Genomic DNA, 6,399 nt, shown 5'->3' with positions numbered 1-6,399 from the left:
TGTCCTTTATATAGCAAAGATAAAGATACATAACCAATATTTTGGGCTTAAGCCCATCCTCAAGGAATGTTTCTAAAAGTCAGTCTTAAAAATTAATCAAAGATCAAACGCACACCATTTTACATCATAGACAGGCCTTCGCATTAAATGTGTTCCAGATTAATACGAAGTATAATAATCTGACAATGAAGGTATATTATGAATTTCAGTGATTTGTTTTAGCTCAGTTCGCAATGGTAGGCCAATCATTCTTCTTTATGTGAAGTGTGACTTCAGCTGTGCTCGCTTCAGAAGCACAAATACTAAAATTGGAACGATACAGAGAAGATTAGCATGGCCCCCTGTGCAAGGATATTAGAAATTTTTTTAAAAGTGTGACTTCAGCTCATGGAAATTATTTTCCTTTGATGCTCATTTTCTTCCATTTTATCGGGTCTTTGACGTCACACTCAAAGGCCATCATTCTTACCTGAAATACAGCCCTTCAGACTATGATATGGTCTGGAGGCAAGTGATCCTCTGAAACTTAACTTGGATATCATGAGCCAGTTATTGGTGTGAGTGAGCATTGCCAAAGGCACCTCCCATCGCTTGGCTGAGCATTGAGAATAGATGGATTGGATTTGTCATTCTTTTTTGTGGACAGGGCAGCTTTGCACATTTTTTGGGTAGATGCTAGTTTTATATGTGAATCAGAACAGCTTGGTTGGAAGCACAATTACCTCTGCACATTGTGATAGTACAGATTCTATCACCTATCTGTGTATGTACAGATGGTAGTGTAGGATGACTGTGATTGGCGGAGAGTGTAGCCACACCTACTGGCAGGTCTTAAAGGATTGCTCCTAGCCAGACCAGGTCATTCTGGACTGGTCGACCTACTTGTGATATGCTCCAGTCTTTTCATTAATAAAAGCCTTGGTTTGGATCAACAATTCTTTGGCTTTTTTTTGACGTGCACTACACACATCCTCAACAACTAAGTACAGTCCTGTAGTCACTGTGCGACCAGCTGAGCTTCTCTGGCACTCTTGGGTATTGAACTACCCTCACAGCATCTGCAGATATTCCTGTTTAACTCACAAATAATTTCTTGACTTTTAGCATTCGGAACAAAATAGAAATCATGACTTACTTCCACAGGTAACCCTCCGCCTCTTTCTACTTTGTCAATTTCCTGTGATAGCCAGACAAGGTGAAGAACTATTAAAATAGTATTGGGCACCATTCCAGTCTCTATATTTAGTGAGTCTATATTTGGTTAAAGGTTTCTTATGTTAGTGAGTCAAGAATTAATCAGACAAGACTACCCCTTTCTAAAGCCATGCTGACTCTCCCTACCTCTGTCCCTTCAATTTTTCCAATAACTTCCTATCACTGAAGTTAGATTCACTGCATCTAATGACTTTATCCCTTCATGAATAAAGGCACCACATGTGTTGTACTCCAATCACCTAGCACCTCTTCCTTGACCGGAGAGGATTTGAAAATGTCTTCAAACCCCTGCAATTTCTGTCTACGTAATATGGGATGCCTTATCAAGCTGTGGGCATTTATAGCCTTTAATCCTGCAAACGCTTCTAAAATTTACTGGTGATTTGTTCTCCTTCTCCCAGAATTGAACCGTTTACCCTCCCTGATTTTATTTTTAGCAACAGTGTCCTTATCTTGCGCACTTGTCCTCATACTACAGCTAATAAGAATTTTGCCGCTTATTTACATGTACAATGTGTATGACAATTAACTCGTCATTATGGAATAAAAACATAAAAGCCTGCAGGCACCGAGTTTGAAGAAAGCTGGAGAAACTCAGCAGGTCAAACAGTGCAATTTATATAGCAAAGATAAAGATACATAGCCAACGTTTCAAGGGTCCTTGATGAAGGACTCGGGCCCAAAACATTCGTTATGGATCATTACCATTAGTGAGTATTAGTTCAAGACCTGACCCATATCCTTTGTCTCCACATTGATACTGCCATATTGATTCGGTCATCGAAAGCCTTTCATTCTTGCACAGAATTCAACAACACATTAATCTAGCCCAGTGGTTTTCAAATTGCCCCACTCAACTCACATTCCACCATCCTATACCATAAGTGCTCTGTGATTGGTAAGGGATTGCTTAAAGTGGAATGTGAGTTGAGGGGAGCAGTTTGAAAACCACTGGAGTAGCCAACAGTTCTGTTCCTATACTCACTAGCGCACGGCACTGGGACTAATCCACTGGAACTAATACAACTTCATGCTGTCGAGTTCTCGAAATTCATCACAATAAATTAGCTTCGATAAAAGATCCCGAGCTAAAATATTAACCAATCATTTCTACTCATGAATACTCCCCACCCACTGTGTCCTTCCAGCTTCCATGTTGCATGACATGCACCCATTGTTGCCTAGGGATCTTTGACCACACTGATATGCAAGTATTTTGGCAAGGGTAAAGGAAGCTTTTTTCACAGGAAGTGCTTTTTTATTTGAGCTTTGCACTCTTGTTCCTTTGCTCATTTAAATCTCCCATTATTCTCCCATGACCAAGCTTTCTTTTTATTCTTCCTTTCTCAAAATTTGCTCCATCTTACATTCCAATCCTATTGAAAGGTTATTAACCTGGGTCTTTTTGTTAAACTATGTAACAAAGTAGTAATAAGGCCTATGTAGCAAAGTCGTGGCATGGCCTTGTTCAATCTGATGTTTTTGAATTGGACAAACCCTCCAAGAAAACAGAATACAATATGACAGAATATCAACTATGTTCATAATATTCAAATACCCATTCACAATTTTGACTACCTATATATAATGTTAGCCCAGATTTAAAAGATCTCATCCCAGCAACTACCTGCAATACTACAATCTACGCCACAGGGAGATGCTCTATGCAAACACTTGGCCGTATTATCAAGTTTAGTTAATCATTATGAACAAGAACAATTTTGGTTTCTTCTGCATAATGGTAATACTGTGTGGTAAGGAATAGCTACAAACAGATTGCAAATTCATTTGCCTGTTTTGTTTAAACTAACGTCAGGGCATGCTGTCAACCAAAGTAAAAATGCAATCAATGTTTCCAACACCATTGGTTTGTCTACAAAATATGACATATTCAAAAATATTTTATAATTTACTTTTTTTTTCAAAAAATTACATAGTAACATTTTAAAGATACAATATATTAAACTTTTTCTCACAAACACAACAAACAAAAACAAAACAGTCCCTCCCTCGTTCCCTCCCCCCACCCAGTAGTTTGGGGAAACTATGTTTTTGTATATATAATAGTTTACTTTATTCCCTTTTATGTTCCTTTTTATTATTGTATCTGGGCCCCTACGTGCCAGACCGTTACAAAAGTGTCATATTTATTCTTTAAGTTGTATGTGAATTTTTTCCAAAGGTATAATATAGCTGTTCATTTCCGCAGTCCATCGTGCTATGAGTAGAGGGGAGTTGGACTTCCAAATAATCGTGATACATTTTTCTTTGCAACCAGTGCTATTTTTATATGTAAGATTTGATATTTGGTCAATTTGTCACTTATTTTCATGAAATTACCTAATAGATACAGCTCCAGGTCGCCCGTGAAAGCCACTCCTGTTATCTTGGTTAATTTTTCTGTGATTTCTTACTAAAATGGCCTCGCTTTTGCGCACGACCACATGGCACGAAGAAAAGTTCCTGTCTCAGTCCCGCATCAGAAACACATCTCTGAGATTTTGGCTTTTGATCTGGGTAACTTTTGTGGGTTAATTTATAATTAGTGTAAAATAATTATACTGAACCCGTCCATATCTTGGCATTTATAATTGATGTCATGCTGTCCTTACACCAGTCTGACCAGCTTCTCTCTGAAATCACCCTGTGATAGTACAGATTCTATCAACAATGTGTAGATGGTAGTGTAGGATGACTGTGATTGGTGGAGAGGTCTTAAAGGATTGCTCCTAGCCAGACCAGGTCATTCTGGACTGGTCGACCTACTTGTGATACGCTCCAGTCTTTTAGTTAATAAAAGCCTTGATTTGGATCAACAAGTCTTAGGTTCTTTCGACGTGCACTACACCCCCCACCCAAGTTCGACTCCCATCTTTCCCTTGACTTTTGCAACCCTGGTTTTGCACTTTCGATCGTGACCGATAGAGGTGAAGAGATTGATATGCATGCGTGAAGTTTGTTCAGTGTATGTACAGTGTAGTATTTTTGCCTTTTGTCTTTTAAATTGTTTATTCTTAATACTGGTGCATTACTTAGGCATTGTCAGAGTCTCAAGCAACCGGAAAATACATTTATCCAGCATCTACCATTCCCCATAGGTACCAGATACCATGGCTTCTGTAGGCACCACTCGAAAAAAGCACTACTATAAATGGCCACTTGTTTTACAGAACCTTGCCTCCTTTACAAACTAGGACGATGAGAGCCGTCACAGTGAAGAACCACTTGATACACATACCAATAAGTCACATGCTGTAAAGCACTCCTTCCCATGACCTTGGGTAGCATTTATCCAGCACCCCTGATTTTGAGGCCCTTTAAGGAATTTTATTTGAAAACTAGCTGTTATGTTTTCCTGAATTACATAAAGATACTTTAAAGCACTTTGAGGTGTTCTGAAATGGTGCCAGGCAACATATAATGCATATTTTTCTTCTTTTAATTCTTATTTTTCTCCGATTAGTTAATATCTATAAATGTTTCTGCAGTAAGATAACAAGCTTTATTTTTAATTTAATTTTTTTTAAATGTTATTTTTTATTTTAGACATACAGGATGGTGACGGGTCCTTTTTGTCCATGAGCCCATGCTGCCCATTACTCTCAATTGACCCACAACTCCTGTACATTTTTGAAGGGCAAGGGGATACCAGACCACCTGGAGGAAACCCACACAGACACTGGGAGAACATACAAACACCTTACAGCCAGTGCTGGGTCGCTGGCACTGTAACAGCATTGTTCTAATCCACTACACTAATCGTGGCGCTTATTATTTTAGAATTTCAGTTTAAATTGTATAATTGTTGTACAAAAATTAAATAATAATGACATTGTCAGTATATTCTAGAAAACAAATGGTACATTCAATTTTATTGTGCACTGTTTTAAACAATATAACATCTGGTGTACTTAACATCATTCAGAACTAATTCTTCCCTTCAGTGTATTTTAAATTTGAATTTGGAAACTTTACGCACACTATGTGGTTCACAGAATTGTCAAAAAATAAGTATTACAATTCTGAAGTAGACTTACATTACCCAGGAGAGAACATCATTGCAGATGCTCTCTGATAGCACATTAGGTATAATTCCATGAGGAATTTCAGGGAAGTACTCCATCAATAAATCGCCAACACTTTTGCAGAAATAGTGTTTATGACAAACAATGCTATGATTTGTAGTATGAAAATTTGAAGCCAGATTATTCTTTAAATATGAATACAGATGCCTTATGGGACTTTAAAAAAAATTACTCCAGAATCGCAATGGCCTAATACTTCTTTGAGTTTATATTATTCCATTGAAAGTCACAAACCCAGAATGATGTCACTCCCGGTGCAATGCTGCACAAACCAGGAGGTCTGGACGCTAATTAGTTGAACCAGTGGGCCATTCCCTGCATTAAATCTAACTGCCATCACTCACTGAACTCAAGGGGAAGCCTTATTCTACATCCGCCCTTGATAATCTCTTGTTCCTCAATTCCACCCTCTTGCCAACAGAACAATTGCTGGTATATGGACCAAAACCATGCAAATAGGACTAGCCCAATAAACCATCTTGGCTGGCATGGACAAGTTGGACTGAAGGAGCTCCTCTGTGCTGTATTACTCCATGACTCTATATTTCACCAGAAGTTGGGGGAACTCAACAGGGGTATCCTTAGGTTTCTGGATCAGTGGTGCGGACATGTGTTGTGTAAGGAACAAGTTCCATGGGTCTGAAAGCACTGTTCAAATGCGATAACATATGAGGGAAATACACCACAGGGAGTCACACTCTCACAAAGTACACAAAACAATCGCATTGGACGCAATGAAACAAGCTATAACTATAAACCTGTGCAAGATAGAAATATACAGTAGAGGAAAATGCAACAACCGTACCCACCACCCCTAGCCCTGGTGCAGGTACTGCACCAACATTAAATAAGGGGAAAAAAAGCACAGTACAAAGATGATGAATCAATGTGCACCACAAAGACCCTCACCCATTACTGGTACACACCTGGATGTTGACCCTCCAGCGTCAGCTCTGGCTCATCACCTGGAATTGACCTTGGGTTCGCTCCTTGGGGAACAGAGACACAGCTGCTGCACTTATTGGACTTCATACTCTTCTTTGGTCAGTCGGGCCAGCCCAGGTGATTAACACAACCAGTGGCAACCCATATGATCTTT

General features: G+C 39.0%; 1 non-coding gene across 1 annotated transcript; it reads left to right on the top strand.

The window, feature by feature from the left end:
* Window positions 1-278: 278 nt before the first annotated feature.
* LOC138765602 (U6 spliceosomal RNA) lies at window positions 279-387 on the top strand. Its single transcript, XR_011358596.1, has one exon. It is a non-coding gene; the product is annotated as a U6 spliceosomal RNA (small nuclear RNA).
* The last annotated feature ends 6,012 nt before the right edge of the window (window positions 388-6,399 follow it).

This window comes from Narcine bancroftii, chromosome 5, assembly GCF_036971445.1.
Source record: "Narcine bancroftii isolate sNarBan1 chromosome 5, sNarBan1.hap1, whole genome shotgun sequence".
NCBI classification, from domain to species: Eukaryota; Metazoa; Chordata; class Chondrichthyes; order Torpediniformes; family Narcinidae; genus Narcine; species Narcine bancroftii.
This window is presented reverse-complemented; position numbering and strand designations above follow the sequence as displayed.